We start from the raw sequence: 20,012 nt of genomic DNA on the forward strand, positions 1-20,012 counted from the left end.
AGTAGGGATGAGGGTCAGGTAAGGTTGTGTGGGGGATGGGGGTCAGGTGTGGTAGTGTGTGTGGGGATGGGAGTCAGGTAAGGTAGTGTGGGGGGATGGGGGTCAGGTGGGGTAGTGTATGTGAAAGGGTCAAATAGGATAGTGTATGGAGAGGGATGGGGGTCAGTTGGGGTAGTGTATGTGGAAGGGTCAGGTGTGGTAGTGTGTGTGGGGATGGGAGTCAGGTAAGGTAGTGTGGGGGGATAGGGGTCAGGTGGGGTAGTTTGTGTGTGGAAGGGTCAGGTAGGATAGTGTATGGGGAGGGATGGAGGTCAGGTGGGGTAATGTGTGTGTTTGTGTGTGTTATGGTCAGGTAAGGTAGTGTATGGGGGGATGGGGGTCAGGTGGGGTAGTGTGTGTGGAAGGGACAGGTAGGGTAGTGTATGGGGAGGGATGGGGGTCAGGTAGGGTAGTGTGTGTGAGTGTGTGTGTGTGTGTGTGTGTGTAAGGGTCAGGAAGAGTAGTGTATGGGGAGGGATGGGGGTCAGGTAGGGTAGTGTGTGTGTGGAAGGGTCAGGTAAGGTAGTGTATGGGGAGGGGGTCAGGTGAGGTAAGTGTGTGTGTGTGTGTGTGTGTGTGTGTGTGTGTGTGTGTAACGCTCAGGTAGGGTAGTGCATGGGAAGGGATGGGGGTTAGGTAGGGTAGTGCATGGAAAGGGATGGGGGTCAGGTGGGGTAGTGTGTGTGTTTTTAGTTTACTTCACATAGTAAGTACAGTTAGGTATTACAGTTACGTATTTTTGTTATTTAAACTACAAATAACACAAAATTATGGTGTTTTTTTTTCTCGAAGTTACACACCATTCGAGTTATACTTATTTTTTTGCCGAATACTGACACACCAAGCTCAATGATTGGAAGCAGGACCTGATAATTAGAGACCTGAATTGATCATAGACCATATTGTCTATCACTTAACATTTCACAGAATGTTTAAAAGGAACAAGTCGCAGAATGCAATCTCCCAAATTAGAAAACAACTTTTATGTTTACAAGAACTAAAGTTATTACAGAGATCTAACATACAGTATGGAGGAAGACCGAGTATCACTGGGGTAGATGTCAGATGAAGGAAACATCATGGCTGCTACAACTACAATATGTGTAGGTGTCAGACAGTTGATTGTATACCACAACCTCCAACAAACAGGAGGCTGAAACTTCCTCAAAAGTCCTGATAATGATGGGGGATGAAGACGCTCTTTGCTATTCAAATGATTTACAAGCTACTCTCTGTTTGCAAACTTTGATTTTTTTTTTCTCCACAAGACCGGAGTCATTACTTATTAACGTCATCGCTGGAGTCATGTGGTTGACTTGTACATTATGTTCAGAAATGTTGTTGTATCCGCTTCTGGGCTTAGATTCATTGCAATGGTAAAAGTGATGAGTATTGACCTGCTCCTGCTGCATAAACACTACCAGCTCATTTCTAGATGCTAATCTGCAGAAACAGGATATTTAGCTTGAACTCTGCCAGTTAGTTTCTCTTTTGATATAACTTGTTTTGCAATGTGTTGGTATGTCACATAAAGGTAACAAGGAAACCTGCAATAAAAATCAAGTTTTTACAACTGAAATAAATATGTATGGGAACTTTAAACTGACAGAAGGGACCTCTTTGTCCTGGAGGACCCAAAACTGGGCGCTGCGTAATGCTGCATTTCTCCTATGGTGGCGCTGTAAAGGCCTCCACCTGTATAACCCCACACAACACTGCATCAATAAATACTGCTTCACCTGTATAACCCCACACAACACTGCATAAATTAATACTGCTCCACCTGTATAACCACACTCAACACTGCATCAATAAATACTGCTCCACATGTATAATCCAACACCACGCTGCAACAATACTGCTCCACAAGTATAACCCAACATTACTCTGCAACAATAAATACTGTTCCACATGTATAATCCAACACCACTCTGCAACAATAAATACTGCTCCACATGTATAATCCAACACCACGCTGCAACAATAAATACTGCTCCACCTGTATAACCACACACAACACTGCATCAATAAATACTGCTCCACATGTATAATCCAACACCACGCTGCAACAATAAATACTGCTCCACAAGTATAACCCAACATTTCTCTGCAACAATAAATACTGCTCCACATGTATAATCCAACACACACTGCACTAATACATACTGCCCCAGCTGTAAACCAGCACCACAGTGTAGCCCCCCCCCCCTCTCCATTACCCACCCCTCTACTCACCTGCCAGTTTTCATACACACAGGCAGATACAGGTAGACACACAATCAGGCACACATACAGGTACTGGCTCCCTACTTCACTTTCTCTTCTACCTGTGGCATCCACTCTCTCTTCTCCTTGTTCCTACTTCTTCTGTCTACTGCCCCCTAGGTTAAGGACTTGGGAGATCATGGTCATGTGACCATGATATCATCCCATGTCCTTAACCTCCTGTTTGTACTGAGCCCACAATAACCTGTCATCATCATCATCAGTGTAGTCTCTGCTTTGGAGTCCCTGCTATGTGCTAATTTCAGGAACAGGTAGGGACCCTGTGCCTCACCAGTGACCAGTGCTTCACATTTTGGCATCGTCCTATGTTATTGTTAGGTCTGGGCTTGTCCGTTGGTGGCATGTTGGTGAGCTGGGGGCAAGGGCAGCTTGTCCATTTTGAGAAAGGTGGCAGAATCCAGAGTGAGTAATGAGGAGTCTATAGATATATTGCATGGTGGGTTAACTAGTATGCTTTTGGGGGAACCATAGAAGAGCATTGCTACATTAGCAAGGCTTGGAGAATGTCAATGGATTAAATAATTGTTGCAGTAAAATAGTATATAATAGTTTAGCTGCAGGAAGGGACAGCTGGTGTGGCTCTATGAAGGTTGTCATCAAAGTGCCATGGTGTGAAGGGGCTGCTAGCCTTGTTCGAGTCTGTTCTAGTCTGCTGGGGTTGAGAGAGACTTCAACCCAGAGGAGAAATGAGAAGGCTTGGATTGTTGGAGGCCTCAATAATGAAGGAGGACTATAGCTGGAACAAAGGGGAACCATGTTAAACACCAGCCTGAGGAGGACCAGTATAGTAGGAGATTGGCTTCCATAAAACCTGACATGTGGACTAGGTAATCCAGTCCTGTATTTAGTGAACTGTTGAAGGGATCCGTCAAAAAAAGCTCTAAGCAATAGAGTCAAATCCAATGGGGACCACAGTCCTGTTTTATAGAAAGTTGTATTGATAAAGTTATATTGTGAGTTGTTATTTAATGGTGTTACATTGTAGAGGGTAATGTCAAGGCATCTTTGCTGTAAGGTCTGTGTAAGAAATACACTGACTTTTCTGACATTACAGCTGTATTCTTTACAGCACTGTTTAAAGCCAATGGTCTCAATGATAAGTGAAAATCTCAGTGATCAGTACTCGTTTGCTGAGCCTTTACTAGGCTGCATCAATGGTGTGGTCTGGCTGCACAAACCATTTCTGAATCATTTGTGCAGCCCTTTAAAGCATCCCTGTCATTTACCCAAACTTTTGAGATATCAGATAGACGTATCAAAAGTTTTTATCACAATGACAGTGAAGACAACCGGCGCAGATACATTATGTGTGGACGCACACTTTAGGCCATTTTTTTCCATGACCATAACTTTTATATGTATATATTTTTAACATAGTAGGAAGACTTGTTTTGCAGCCCAACAGACAGCCCTGCGGACTTCTATCAGCCTACACAGCATTTCCATTAAGGGTGAACAAAGGGAGCTCTGGTATTACCCTTTTGTGATCAGATGCTTCCTTTTGAATGATGACAACCATCAATGGCAGCCATTACACTTCCTGGAATGACTGTCACTTAACTCTTAGATAGATAGATAGATAGATAGATAGATAGATAGATAGATAGATAGATAGATAGATAGATAGGAGATGGATAATAGATAGATAGATAGATAGATAGATAGATAGATAGATAGATAGATAGGAGATGGATAATAGATAGATAGATAGATAGATAGATAGACAGATATGAGATAGATAGATAGATAGATAGATAGATAGATAGATAGATAGATAGATAGGAGATGGATAATAGATAGATAGATAGATAATAGATAGATAGATAGATAGATAGATAGATAGATAGATAGATAGATAGATAGATAGATAGATAGATAGGAGATGGATAATAGATAGATAGATAGATAGATAGATAGATAGATAGATAGATATGAGATAGATAGATAGATAGATAGATAGATAGGAGATGGATAATAGATAGATAGATAGATAGATAGATAGATATGAGATAGATAGATAATAGATAAATCGATAGATAGATATTAGATAGATAGATAGATAGATAGATAGGAGATAGATAGATAGATAGATAGATAGATAGATAGATAGATAGATAGGAGATGGATAATAGATAGATAGATAGATAGATAGATAGATAGATAGATAGATATGAGATAGATAATAGATAGATAGATAGATAGATATGAGATAGATAGATAATAGATAGATCGATAGATAGATAATAGATAGATAGATAGATAGGTAGATAGATAGATAGATAGATAGGAGATGGATAATAGATAGATAGATAGATAGGAGATAGATAGATAGATAGATAGATAGATAGATAGATAGATAGATAGATAGATAGGAGATAGATAGATAGATAGGAGATAGATAGATAGATAGATAGATAGATAGGAGATAGATAGATAGATAGATAGATAGATAGATAGATAGATAGGAGATAGATAGATAGAAGATAGATAGATAGATAGATAGATAGATAGATAGATAATAGATAGATAGATAGATAGATAGGAGATGGATAATAGATAGATAGATAGATAGATAGATATGAGATAGATAGATAGATAGATAGATAGATAGATAGATAGATAGATAGGAGATGGATAATAGATAGATAGATAGATAGATAGATATGAGATAGATAGATAGATAGATAGATAGGAGATAGATAGATAGATAGATAGATAGATAGATAGATAGATAGATAGATAGATAGGAGATGGATAATAGATAGATAGATAGATAGATAGATATGAGATAGATAATAGATAGATAGATAATAGATAGATAGATATGAGATAGATAGATAATAGATAGATCGATAGATAGATATTAGATAGATAGATAGATAGATAGATAGATAGATAGATAGGAGATAGATAGATAGATAGATAGATAGGAGATAGATAGATAGGAGATAGATAGCTAGGAGATAGATAGGAGATAGATAGATAGATAGATAGATAGATAGATAGATAGATAGATAGATAGATAGATAGATAGGAGATAGATAGATAGGAAATAGATAGATAGATTGATAGTCATGACTACCTATTAGTGGCATCCTTGGGGGGTTAACTACAGTACTATGGGCATCCTAGGGGAAGAGGGTTATGTACAGTATTGGGGGCATCCTAGAAAAGAGGGGGTCAACTACAACATTAGGGGCCTCCTGTAGGGAAGAGGGGTTAAATACAGTACTGGGGGGGAGGCGGCATCTGCTTAATTGGAAAGGGTTAACTATCTACGACAAACTGGGGGTGGCAGGGATCATCAACTTAACTGCAGGTGTGGCTTACCTACTGAGGGTATTAACTTAATGGGGTTGGGGGTTAAATACCTATTGAGGGTATATTCCCATTTGAGCTTGTTGTCCTATGGATAACAAGCTGACTGTTGAAGATCTGACTGCCAGGACCTACACCAATGCCTGGGCAGCCACACTAAGCGCCCCACTCACTGTAGGTAATATGTGTCCCTGTTTTCAGGATTGAAGGAGGTCCCGGTGGTAGGACCTCCAGTGATCAGCTTAGTGGTCTATTTAATTGTTGGGGTGGTTAAAGTGCACCCATCATTAGGTTTCCTCACTCAATCTTTGTGCAGTCGCTCCCGCTGCTGGAATTTTGGGTAATAATGCATAGTACCTGACCCGTTCAGTCCCATGTACGAGCCCTATTTAATCAGAATAGGCTATGTAAACAGAACCGACCTGGTGTGGTCATATCCATAGTTACCTGGACGCCTAGCGGTGGGAGCCGATAAGGTACGCTTTCAACTCTTACATTTGTGGATCTTGGGGGTATTGTAATACTTTGCCTTGCCCCGGGTGCTACCAACCCTTGCTCTGCCTCTGACTAGCTTCTTCTATTGAAGAACGAATTAGAGGAAACAATCGACTACTAATGAATAAGAGTAAAAGTCCACTAACAATGAGGAGGGAACCCTCTATTATCTGTCTCTATTGAGTGCATGTGAAACATTTCCCAGGACAGTCGGAGCTGCACATAGTTTTAGGTTGCACAAGTGACTTGTCTGAGATCACTGAGTGTTACAATGTGCCCTGAAAGCGTGTGCAAAGGAGGTGTTCCTGCTGACGTCAGAGGGAGCGTGGCTCAGCTTTCACTCAGTTTCCTCTTCCCATTGAAACTTACTAGTTGTATTACTTAACCTCATCTGCATAGGGGCAGGTCTGGTCAGCCTGAAATGCAACTGCTATGTGTCTATTCTTCCTACTGCGTCCTAGGCAGAAGCTCACTTCCGTGTTTAGTGCCAAGTCTACACTGGTGAGTAGTAGAAGGGGGTCTTAACAATGGGGGGGTTATCTAGGGGTATGTTATCAGACTTTGTATCAATGGGTTATTGTGTACGGTGACACAGAAGAAGACAGTGTGCCGTTAGAAACGTATACGCTGGAGGTTGGGGCTGAGAAGTGGCAGATGAGGCTTCATACAGATACTGTAGATGTAAGGTTGTGCACGTGGAAAAGAGAAGTTCATGTCATCATTACGTACTAAATAGGAAAACACTGGGAAACATTTACATAGAAAAGGACTTGGTTAATGTAACTGTAGACGCCAGGGTCAGGCGGCTGCTGCCAAGGCAAGTAAGGTCACGGGGGCATAGCAAGAACATACTGTACTTCTATCACTGGGCAAATCACTATTCAGACTCCACATGGAATATCGTGTAAAGTTTTTTGGCACCAGTGCACACACCAAAGGGATAAAGGGAATGGTGAACTACAGTTTCTTAGAAGATTATCAAAATTAGGGTTACTCCATTTAGAAAAAAAACGTCTAAGGGATAACTATTGTACTAACATGTCCGTAAACATTACCAACCACACCTGAGACCTGCTGGATTCCAGAGATACAGTCGGGGGCAGTGGGCCACGGGAAGATCCAACTCATGTGCCCCATTGAAGCCAGCGATTCAGATTTGGTTGATAGACACACTCTGACACACGCCTCCAGGCTGAATCTCAGGATCACAGCAGGTCTCAGGAGTGTCTGGGCACATGCAAAAAGTTACTTGAAATTACAAAAACACTTTAAGGTGCATCTAATAGCAAGGGGTAAATGTCCAAATACAAGAGCATACTATTCATATGGCATTCTGAGAAGCAAGCAGTGATTATACCAAAGCGAAGAGGGTACATGGAATCCGAGGAGTCATGGTGGATAGAAGGACACTGCAGCCAAAGGCTAGGTTCACACTACGTCTTTTATAACAATGGGCGTCATTGCGCAAATAACATTTGTTTGTTTTTAATATAACGGATGTTATTTGCGCAGTGACGGCTGTTCTAAAAGACGGGCCTCATTTTTTCATAGTGTGAACTTATCCAAGCATAGGCATGCTGACAGTATACAACAGCAATGCCCCCGTGGGGGTCCATGTCACCTGATACGATATCAGCTCTAGTCCCTGCTGCCCTCACTTGTCATGGACAGTGCTTGTTTTATGGACCGGGACTAATCTACCATTTACGTTAAGAAAGAGACAACCAGTCCACACACAAATGAATTGGCTGTCACATTGGCGCGGACCAGAAGCGGTGTCCTACCGGGAAGCAGAGAGGGGGAGCAGGGCAGCTTAAGCTGGTAGGCCATTATTTTATATTCAGTATTTAATTGTTTAGACAGAGAACTGAACGGTTATGTTTTCCTTGCAAAGAGACGTTTTATAAAAATCACTATCTGATAATGAAAGTTACATGCAGGAAATAAATCTGGTGTGGGTTTGTGGACACGTTGCCGCACACACAGGCTCTGCCACACACAGCCTCCTGCAGGCCCGGGCACAGCACTCAGCAGAGCTACAAATGGCAACACCTTGCATTGGTACATCAGGGCACGTGTATCCATGTCTCATCCAGAACAGACTGCTCGGGTGGATAGGAGCTCCATGCTTAGGATGACCATGTTCTAGATACCCACAGAGAAGAAAATCAATGTGGACTAGGCATTCTTGCAGCATTCCCTCCACATTATAAGTTTTATTGCATGCATACGCATTTGTATTAGGGGAAAGCCAGGGACAGAGCGGATCTTCTGATTAACCCAGGCTCTGATACAATAATGTTCTCCATTGGTTCAGCAAGGCACTCCATTTGGTGCTGTCTTTGAATCCAGTGAATTACCACTAGGGTCTATGTATCATGATGGTTCACAAATAACCTATTAGATTGTACCCATATGATTGGTTGTGCAATGCAATGTAAGTTGAAGTGCACGTGTTCTATATAGATGGAGGGTTAGGAAAGAAACCCTGGCCCAACAAAAAAGGCTGGAGGACAATGTTTCCTGCCCACTTGCCCCACCGATTGAGAGAATGGGGACGCAATTGCCCTGCAATGAATGAAGCTCATCTGTACAGCCACCATAGCCTACACTCTATTCATTGTCCATGGAGCCCTAGAATGAGTTCAGTACTCAAAGTATTTAGCAACCCCATAAAGAATGGATGTCCTGACAGCCAGATCCACAGAAACAGCTTGGTATCGCCTATCCTATAGATAGGATACATTATACAGTGGTGGACATTACATTATTTAGTGGTGGACATAACGTTATATAGTGCTGGACATTACGTAATATTGTGTTGGATGTTAAGTTTAAGCGAATGTACCATCAGTACATTTGTTTTAAGCTTTGCACATAAAATAGAATGGTGCGGGGAAGCTGGTGCCACGGCCCCTTGTTTGAATCCGTTTCTGGCGTATGGCATCGTTCTATTCCAGGCACCAGCTGGGGGTGAATCACTGGAGGCGGACTAGCCTGCCCCCACTGGGAGGAAACCTCTGTCCCTCTATGACGCGGCTCCATTAGTGCCCAGGAATAGAACAGCGCCGTGTGCGGGAACTGGGGTACAGTTCAATAAAAGGACAGCGGCTCCGGCTTCCCTGCGCCGGCGGCATTCTATCCATGGGCACAGCTTAAAGCGAATGTATTGATGGAACATTTGCTTTAAACACTAATGTATATAGTATATCATACAGCGCTGTACACAAGAATATACAGCAATGGACCAGACTATGTATGTATTAGGATTTGAAATAAGGTTGTGAAAAGAAAATGCACCACAAGCTCTTAGACCATGTTCTTTTGCTCTGTAGACTTTCATAAATTTGGGGTTTAAGAAAATTTGAAGAATAAAACACAAGTCAAGACTATTGCTGATGATCCTGGAGTTCAGGTTTGTGTTTTCTTTCTTTGACAATCTGATAAAAGAGAATTATAGAATCCAGCAGGGAGGGAACTGATTACAAGTACTGAGCGGTGGGACCGGCTGCAGGACCCCTGCCAGGCTCCAGTATCTCGAGAGCTGACATGTCAGGATCCAGATGATGGACTGGCCCCTCACTGATTGGCTGAGCGGCCAGTCCATCAGCCAGGACTGGCCTTTTTTTTTCCAGAGTCGTGACGTCATCACAACTCGAGGGAAATTGCCTCCTGCGGCCGGTCCCCAGTTTCCCCCCAGTTGCTGCCAGCTGCAGGATTTTATAATCCGCCGGACTTCTTTTTTAAACTATTTGAGGCCTTTATGGATTCAAGTCTTCATTTATTTGGGGATCCATTGTGAATTTGATTCAACCGTGGTGAACATAAGCTGGAACTGGATATGTGCACATAGTGGTCCATGCTACCCACATCCGGAATACTGTTTCTTAGTTATGGAGTTATAGACCCAGGAAAAGGGTTTATTTTTTATTTTTTTACTTTCAACATGTCCAAGGTATTGTTCTTGCAGGAGATATGCCTCGGCCTATTCATATGCTTGAGCCGAGCATGTGTGGCATTGGTTAAATCAGGGGGGGAGATACTGTAGCTCTTTGAAGCCTTTCCCATAAGGAGCCACATTATATTAGTTAGGGCTATTCATAAAGATATTTTTATGTCAACGGTTGACAGACAGCTCAGTCACTTCCTTTTTCCCTAGTTATTTTGCAGGTCGTACTAAGTTAGTCACTCAGGAGACAATGAGAACAACCTGACCGACAAGTGATCTCCGTTCTCTTTTACACAACTAAGAAAAAATTAGTATAACCCAGATTTGAGCAATGTTGGGCTTGGCTTGTGTCATCGACATTCTGCGATGTAAGAAAGTGCTCTGCATTCCCTGTTCTTAACTCCTGAGGAGGAAAAGGGGAAGAAGAAGAAAGGAACCGTGTGATTCATAAAAAGGAATCATCTATGTAAACATGGCTGCAGTCCTAGGACGTATCATGAACTTTTCAACATTCCATAATGTGAATGAGAAATAATACTTTTTGCCGCCAACAAGAATCTCTGGCCAGACTAGTAGTTAGCTTTATACTAGAGATGAGCAAAACTAATCTGATGAATTCCAATTCGCAGCGTATTCAGGCATCAAATTCGCTTCATAGCCATTTGCAAACTCATTAAACATGGTGGCCGCTCAAGTTTTCTTCTAGAACTGTCTTTTCGCAGGAGCAAGAGTTTATCTGTAATCCCCAGCACCCATCCAATCAGCTGCAAACCTCACTGTGATGTCAGCACCCCCCCCCCCCCCTTTATATAAGGTGATTGGCTGGAAGTGGCCAGTCAGAGAGCAGGTTGCAGCTAGCAGAACAGGGAGAGAAATACAGAGAGAGATAGGGACAGAAAGGAGAGGAGAGGAGAGGAGAGGAGAGGAGAGGAGGGGGGATTGTGGGTGGTTTTCTGTGGGAGCAGTGAAGCTATTGTCCAGTATACCAACTAACTGGGTGACTGTTGTTCCTTCTGCCAAGTCACTGGGTGCTGGGTGCGCATTATAAGAAGTCACTGGGTGCTGGGTGTGCATTATAGGAAGTCACTGGGTGCTGGGTGTGCATTATAAGAAGTCACTGGGTGCTGGGTGTGCATTATAGGAAGTCACTGGGTGCTGGGTGTGCATTGTAGGAAGTCACTGGGTGCTGGGTGTGCATTATAGGAAGTCACTGGGTGCTGGGTGTGCAGTATACAAGTCACTGGGTGCTGGGTGTGCATTATAAGAAGTCACTGGGTGCTGGGTGTACATTATAGGAAGTCACTGGGTGCTGGGTGTACATTATAGGAAGTCACTGGGTGCTGGGTGTACATTATAGGAAGTCACTGGGTGCTGGGTGTACATTATAGGAAGTCACTGGGTGCTGGGTGTGCATTATAGAAAGTCACTGGGTGCTGGGTGTGCATTATAGGAAGTCACTGGGTGCTGGGTGTGCATTATAGGAAGTCACTGGGTGCTGGGTGTGCATTATAGGAAGTCACTGGGTGCTGGGTGTGCATTATAGGAAGTCACTGGGTGCTGGGTGTGCATTATAGGAAGTCACTGGGTGCTGGGTGTGCGTTGTAGGAAGTCACTGGGTTCTGGGTGTGCATTATACAAGTCACTGGGTTCTGGGTGTGCATTATACAAGTCACTGGGTTCTGGGTGTGCATTATAGGAAGTCACAGTGAATACAGGGTCCATCTTAATAACTCACTCATATACCTATGTCCACTGCTGCCCTAGGAGAACATTGATATTATGCCGCTGATCCACCAACATCCACTACTGTCAATGGCGGACATTTTTTTTAAATTGACATTTTCCAATTTTGGCAACAGCTGTTAAAAAACTGCTGCTCTGTAATAGTCCCACTATTGTAGCTACTATAGATTGCCTGTTTTAATGAGATTTGTTTGCATGTGATTCACGAATATTCACGATCTTTCATTGTGATTCGCTCATCGCTACTTTATACATTGACATAGCTTCACAAGTTGCCTGTACACTGGTGCTTTGTAAGTGCTATTTTTTATAGTGGCAGTCCCTGAGATCTCGGCACAAGCCTGTCTATGTGAATAGTGTACATGATAATTTTTAATAACATCTTGGGCCTCAAGCTAGTTTAAGCAGGAGCTGGAGGCTCTCTACCACTGGTTTTACAAGGGTTGGCACTTAAATTATGATGGTCCTTACAAGGCATATGGGTCAGGCCATCGGATACCATTGCCAACCCTAACTTAGAATCAGAAGTCAGCTGTTTTTAAGGCCTGTCAAAAAATGTAAGTAATGATCAAACAAGTTCCTATGGACATTCAACTCTTATGTGTTCTAGTGCAGACAGTGAGGTGCAGGAATTTAATAAAGTATGTATACTTACCTGCCCCTGTGCCCCGGCAGCGCTGCCTTACCAATCGATGACTGCTGCCAGCCTCTCGCAGCTCCTGCTGTTACAACATCACATGTGATGGATGATGGATCGCCCACTCACCCAATCATTGACTGGAGCAGAACGCCACTGCAGTCACTGACTGGCTGAGCGGGCAAACCATCAGCAGGGCCACGACACACCAGAAAGCCATAAATGACATCCTGTGGCTGTCTGAGAGTGGTGAGAGGGTCGCTGCTAGGGAATGGGGTGAGTAAGTATACTTTTATAATTTTTTTCCAGCACCCAACTGCCTGCCTGTGATTTTTTTTATTTTCATGAGACTTCTCCTTTAATGGTAGCAAGTAATGGGAGTCCTAGCAAAGGGATCTCCTGTAATTACCAGGTGTGAAAGGTTCTAGCGATAGGTCATGACTCAAATAGCTTATGAACATTAGGAGTAGTTCACATCTTACAGTAGGCCGTGGAAGAAAATCTGCACTTACTGTACTTAAAGTGACTCAGTACCCACAATCTGCCCACCCCAAACCACTTGTACCTTCGGATAGCTGCTTTTAATCCAATATCTGTCCTGGGGTCCGTTCGGCAAGTGATGCAGTTATTGTCCTAAAAAACAACTTTTAAACTTGCAGTCGTGTGTCAAACTGGCGTTGCCTAGAGTGACTATGCATTAGGCTGGCACAACCTCTCTGTCCCTCCTCCCCGCCCTCTTCATCATTAGGAATTCTCCAGGCAGGTATTCTCCTATTCATCACCTGTGTGAACACTGCACATGGGCTGGATCGTTAAGGCACCTGTGCAGTGTTCAGACAAGTCATAAATAGGAGAATACCTGGCTAGAGCAGAGGGAGTCACTTCAAACATTGTATAACTGATACTGGATTATTATCATGGTATTTATGACAGCTGTACATGCTCCTTTGGACTAATCAGCTCTATGCAAACACAGCAGATGTTTTTTTGCTAAGAGAAGAACCTTAAAGGGGTTTTCCCATATTACAAAGTTATCCCTGATCCTCATTCTCTATGGGAGTGGTGGTGTATATGTGTGTACTGCAGCCCCATTCTAGAGGGAGACTTGGGCGAGATTGTGTGTGTGTGGGGGGGGGGGGGGGCATTAGACTCCCGTGATCAGAGAGTTATCCACTATCCTGTGACTTGGTAAGATGGGAAAACATGCCATCTTAATTCCTTCATCCCCTCCGATATGGCTCTTCAAATGCAGCCTACGTCTACCATAATGCTTATGACTTTGCAGAGACAGAGGGGGTGGAGTCTCAACATTGTACTAACCCTAGGTCTTAAAGGGATTGTACAGCGAAAATCTTTTTCTTTCAAATCAACTGATATCAGAAAGTCATATAGATTTGTAATTTGCTTCTATTAAAAAATCTCAAGTCTTCCCATACTTATTAGCTGCTGTATGTTAGGCAGGAAATGTTGTTTTATTTTCTGTCTGACACATTGCTCTCTGCTGACACCTCTGGCCGAGACAGGAACTTTGTCTTGGTTTTCTATGAATCCCCATAGAAAACCTCTCCTGCTCTGGACAGTTCCTGTCTCGGCCAGAGGTGTCAGCAGAGAGCACTGTGTCAAACTGAAAATAAAACATTTCCTGCAGGACATACAGCAGCTAATAAGTATGTAATGATTTTTTTTAAAAGAAGTAAATTACAAATGTTTATAACTTTCTGATATCAGTTGATTTGAAAGAAAAAGATTTTCACTGGACAACCCCTTTAACTAAGTGCAGCAAGTGATGTGTCAGTGATAAACTGTAGAATTTATTTCTCTTACTCACCTGCAGAGCCTCAGTGTATTCCTATAAGATGCAGCTTCCCCCACTTACAAGTAGGAGGCAGGGGATAGAAAAGTCAATCTGCATCTCATAGGACACACTAGAGAATCTGTACACAGCAGAGGCATTATAAGTCAAGGAAGTTTTATAATACTGCAACTAATGCTTGTATAGGCTCCCCTACTATATCACTGCTGTCCTGGTCCCTATAATTACACAAAAATATCTTCTGCAAGATTCTCTGCATTGTTGAAATAGAGAGAACATTTAGTGAGGGGGAGGGGTCTGAGAGCTGCCAGGAAGCATCTGATAGGAGATCATGTCTAGCTGTAGTTCACAAGAAGTCAGCCACACAGGAGAGAGTGTTCTCATGTCTACACAGCAGATCATGTAATTTACTGGTGGGCTCAGATCACATGACCCAGCTTCAATAATGAAGGGGTTAAAAGGGTTGTGCAGTGAAAATCTTTTTCTTTCAAATCAACTATTGTCAGAAAGTTATATAGAGTTGTAATTTACTTCTATTAAAAAATCTCAAGTCTTCCTATACTTATCAGCTGCTGTATGTACTACAGGAAATGTTATTTTATTTTGAGAATCTGTTCACACGTACAGACTCGCTGCGTATTTATCGCTGTGAGTTTCTTGCACATAAATTCACAGCGATACTGATTGCTATCAAGTCAATGCATGTGTATTCTCACTGCGTGTTTGGTGCAATTTTTACATGCGCGTTTTGATTTTCACATGATTTTCACAGGCAAGTTCAACACCACAAAAAACGCAGCTACTTTCATGCGAGTTTGGTGTGAGTTCTGTGCGAGTTTTACGCAGCGAGTCTGTACGTGTGAACAGACCCTCAGTTTGACACAGTGCTCTCTGCTGCCACCTCTGGCCGAGACAGGAACTGTCCAGAGCAGGAGAGGTTTTCTATGGGGATTCCCATTGAAAGCCTCTTCTTTTCTAGAGAGCTCCTGTCTCAGCCAGAGGTGGCAGCAGAGAGCACTGTGTCAGACTGAAAATAAAACAATTCCTGCATGACATACAGCAGCTAATAAGTAAGGGAAGACTTGAGATTTTTTAATACAAGAAAATTACAACTCTATATAACTTTCTGACAACAGTTGAATTGAAAGAAAAAGATTTTTGCTGGATAACCCCTTTAACCTAATGAAAATGGTGTGGATGGACCTGAAGTTTGCCGTTCATGGGAGGAAACCACCAGCCGAGTGTTTTGTATGGAAACCAAGTTACACAAGTTACACAACTTCTATTGACTTTAAAGGGAATTGTGCAAATGGCATAACCCATGTGCTACAGCTGGTGTTTGTGCAACTTCCATTTAAGTCATTGGGAGTTGTGCGTAACCTGCCAGATTTGACTATTTTCCGCTTCCAAACCACTACTGGCCCTTAATCTGAAGACAGGTGGGGGTCTCAGACGTGGCATCTAGATTTTCCCTGGACAACCCCTTTAATATGTACAGATGCAACTGAGCTGGGATTAAACAAATTACATTGCAGGAATATTGTTATTGAGATAGTTATGTATATGTATGTATATATACAAATTATTCTTTTTTTGTTTTGTTTTTTTTTGGGGGGGGGTGTTTTTTTTGTTGTTGCCATAGTGCTTATATTTAACAGTCCAGCTAAACGGATTCAAAAACGAAGGCACTGCAGAACACAGATACTTTTATACATTAGTCAATTCTTTGTTAAGCAGATTGTCTTCACATCCTGTGTCTGTGATTTAAAGTGACTCTGTACCCACAATCGGACCCCCCCCCCCCTCCCCCAAATCGCTTGTACCTTCAGATAGCTGCTTTTAATCCAAACAAATCTAAACTTGCAGCCTTGTGCCAAACTGGCGTGGCATAGCGTACCCATGTCCTAAGATTGTGACGTCCCTCCTCCCCACCCTCTTCAGCATTAGGAATGCCCCTAGAACAATTTCTCCTATTCATCACCTGTGTGAACACGGCACATGTGTTGGATCTTTAAGGCACCTGTGCAGTGTTCAGGTGATGAATAGGAAAAATCCTGCCCAGAGGCATTCCTTGTGATGAGGAGGGCAGGGAGGAGAGACGAAGGGGCGTCGCAATCCTAGGGCACAGACACTTTAGCCCACACCAATTTGACACAGGGCTGCAAGTTTAAAAGTGTTTTTTTTAGAACAACTGCATCACCTGCCAAACGGACCCCAGTACAGATCTTGGATTAAAAGCAGCTATGCAAAGGTACAAGTGGTTTGGGGGAAGGGGGGTCAGATCGTGGGTACAGAGTCACTTTAGGCAGACAGCAGCTCAGCATATACACAACCATTCTCTACACTCTTTATGGGATGGAGTTCTGTATTTGGTTTTATCCACACATGGAGGACTTGAGGCGGATTCAACCCCTCGTCCCCGCATGCTCCCATTTCATTCTCCACCTGTTCCGCCATCTGCCAAAAGAATAGACAGGTTCATCCTTTGGGCAGACGGTGGAATCTGCTGCAAATCCTCTGCGTATTTTCCTCAGTGTGCACACACCCTTAGATAGTTAAGGCTTTCCTGGTTTTCTGCTTCAGGCCATCCACCATTATTGTAGCCTTTCTTTGGACTTGTTCTATTTTATCTGGACACAGTATTTCAGAGGTGATGTCACTAGAGCTCTATACAGCGGGATCACAATCTCGCTCTTCCTACTGGTTATACTTCTAGCTATACAGCCCAGCATACAATTAGCTTTCCATAGTACCTGGTTGCACTGGTGACTCTCCGCCCCTCTATGACACAGTTCCATAAGAATCAATGGAGCCGTATCATAGAGGGGCGGGGTTTCCTCTCACTGGGGGTGGGTCAGCCCGCCTCCAGTGCTTCAGACAGGGCCTGATGATACATTCACTTTAAGGCTATATTCACACAACGTAAGTAAAGTATTAATCACGGCCGTTGTTGCCGATTTTCAACACTAATACTTTACCTACATTGTGCTGCAGCTGAGGGAATCCTGGCCAGAGTATATAAACATAGTATACACTCCGGCCAGGATGGCTAGCAGCACCGAAAAAACTGACATGTCAGTGCACACAATGGAGCGTGCCCGCATCCCAATTCATCAGTGAATCATCATCTTCTCTGACACCGGCTATTCTGTGACTCTGCCGGGTCACAGAACGGCCAGAATCTTACACCATGGGAACATGGCCTAAGGCTTTCAGAAATCACTACCCCTAAATCCTTCTCTTCTGAAGTCTTTGTTCCTAGTTTAGGATACTCCTCTACTAGCAAGGAAGGAGAGCAAGTACAAATAGTCTCTCTTACTGTGGGGGACGTGGCACATCTATATTTACAGTAAATAGACTGCTTAACCCTTAGGGGACACAGCCAGTTTTCATTTTTGCGTTTTCGTTTTTCCCTCCTCGTGTATATAAGGCCATAGCGCCTGCATTTTTCCACCTAGAGACCCAAATGAGCCCTTATTTTTTGCGCAACTAATTGTACTTTGCTAAGGCAGATGTAATTTTTGCCTAAAATGTGCCGGGAAACCAGAAAAAAATTATATGTGTGGTGAAATTGAAAAAAAAAACGCATTTCTTTTATTTGGGGGAAATGTGTTTTTACGCCATTCGCCCTGGGGTAAAACTGACTTGTTATGCATGTTCCTCAAGTCGTTACGATTAAAACGATATGTAACATGTATAACTTATATTGTATCTGATGGCCTGTATAAAATTCAAACCGTTGTTAACCAATATACGTTCCTTAAAATCGCTCCATTCCCGGGCTTATAGCGCTTTTATCCTTTGGTCTATGGGTCTGTGTGAGGTGTCATTTTTTGCGCCATGATGTGATCTTTCTATCGGTACCTTGATTGCGCATATATGACTTTTTGATCGCTTTTTATTACAATTATTCTGGATTTGATGCGACCAAAAATGCGCAATTTTGCACTTTGGGATTTTTTTGCGCTGACGCCGTTTACCGTGTGAGATCAGGAATGTGATTAATTAATAGTTCGGGCGATTACGCACGCGGCGATAGCAAACATGTTTGTTTATTAATTAATTTATTTATTTTTATTTATAAAATGGGGAAAGGGGGGTGATTCAGACTTTTATTAGGGGAGGGGATTTTGTGTTATTAAAAATACTTTTTTCTTTTACTTTAGACATATACTAGAAGCCCCCCTGGGGGACTTCTAGTATATGCACTCTGATCTCTCATAGAGATCCATGCAGTATAGTTATACTGCATGAATCCATGAGATCGGTGTTCTATTACTTTTGGCTGCTGCAGCCAAAAGCAATAGAATGCCGAGCCGGGATCAGCGCCATTACGGAGCAGACCCCGGCCCGGTATGGATGCAGGGATCGCCCCCCCGCAATCGCGCCGCAGGGGGGCGATCCCCCCACTAGACCACCAGGGATGTATAACCGCAAGTATTTAGAAGCAGCTGTCAACTTTGACAGCTGCTTCTAAGTACTTAATTAGCGGGCACGGCGATCGGACCGTGCCCGCTAATAGCCGCGAGCCCGGGCTACACGCGGCACCCGGGATCGCGGCAGTTCAGAGGGTGGTCGCCGCGCGACCCCCCTCTGAACTCCCATAGCGGCACGAGGACGTTAAATAACGTCCTGGTGCAGCTATGGGTTAATAAGGTATTCTGGAATTTTTTACTTTTTTTTAAATCACCTGGTGTCAGCAAGTTATACAGATTTGTAAATTATTTCCATTTAAAAATCTCAGGTCTTCCAGTACTTATCAGCTGTTGTATGTCCAGCAGGAAGTTGTGTGTCCTTTCCAGTCCTTTCCATAGTGCTCTCTGCTGCCACTTCTGTCCATGACAGGAACTGTCTAGAGCAGGGGAGGTATTTTGTGGACATTTGCTACTGCTCTGGACAGTTCCTGCCATGGACAGAGGTGGCAGCAGATAGAACTGCTGCCACCTCTGCTTGCACTAGGTCCGGGACACAGGGAATACACAGACTAGGTGAAGCCCGGACACTGCTCCCACCCACTGCCCCTGCTTTTTGGGGAACCCTTAACAGGCCGGCCCCAACCTGAAGACTGCAACTGCTCTAAAATCAGTGCAAACACAAGACAAACGTAATACACAATAATGGAGAGGTCAGCAAACCAGATCAATAACTATGGGGCAATGAGGGATAAGCTGCGTTTACAAAGACAGATTTATCTGACAGATTTTTTAAGCCAAAGCCAAGAATGGATTAGAAAAAAGAAGATATCTCAGTGTTTCCTTTATGACCCGTTCTTTGTCTATAGTCTGTTCCTGGCTTTGGCTTCCAAAATCTGTCAGATAAATCTGTCTGTGTAAATGCACCATTAAGCTACGTTTACACGGAACGATTATTGGGCAAATTTTCGCGATACCGATCGCATTGAGCGATAATTGTTCCGTGTAAACGCAGCGAACGATCAAGCGATTAGCTAAAAATCGTTCATTTTGATCTTTGAACATGTTAATAAATCGTCGGTGATCGTTCGCAAAAAATTCTCAGATCGCTCCGTGTAAACAGTCGTTGACTGATTTTACCTATGTGCGAGATAGGCTTAAGCAATCGCAAAACAAATTTTCTGTACGATATATCGTTCCATCTAAACGCTGATCGTTATAAAAAAAATCGTTACTTCAAAATCGTTAATCGTACGATCGGGCGAATTATCGCTCTGTGTAAACTTAGCATAAGGGTCCATTTACACAGAAAGATTATCT

The 20,012-nt window shown here is 43.0% G+C and overlaps 1 protein-coding gene across 12 annotated transcripts in view; it reads left to right on the forward strand.

Annotated features, from left to right (window-relative positions):
* Nucleotides 1–20,012, forward strand: part of TANK (TRAF family member associated NFKB activator) — a 74,616-nt gene that overhangs the window by 12,347 nt on the left and 42,257 nt on the right. For 4 of the 12 annotated variants that reach the window (XM_069982800.1, XM_069982812.1, XM_069982811.1 and 1 more), the window contains exons 1-2: nucleotides 6,525–6,639; nucleotides 9,474–9,553. The exons of 4 other annotated variants lie outside the window; for them this stretch is intronic. The gene's annotated coding sequence lies outside the window, so the exon portion shown is untranslated. Of the gene's footprint in view, nucleotides 1–6,524; nucleotides 6,640–9,473; nucleotides 9,554–20,012 lie in introns of those variants that run through there. 4 more of the 12 variants (XM_069982801.1, XM_069982802.1, XM_069982804.1 and 1 more) reach the window with 2 other exon arrangements.

This window comes from Dendropsophus ebraccatus, chromosome 9, assembly GCF_027789765.1.
Source record: "Dendropsophus ebraccatus isolate aDenEbr1 chromosome 9, aDenEbr1.pat, whole genome shotgun sequence".
Classification (NCBI taxonomy): Eukaryota; Metazoa; Chordata; class Amphibia; order Anura; family Hylidae; genus Dendropsophus; species Dendropsophus ebraccatus.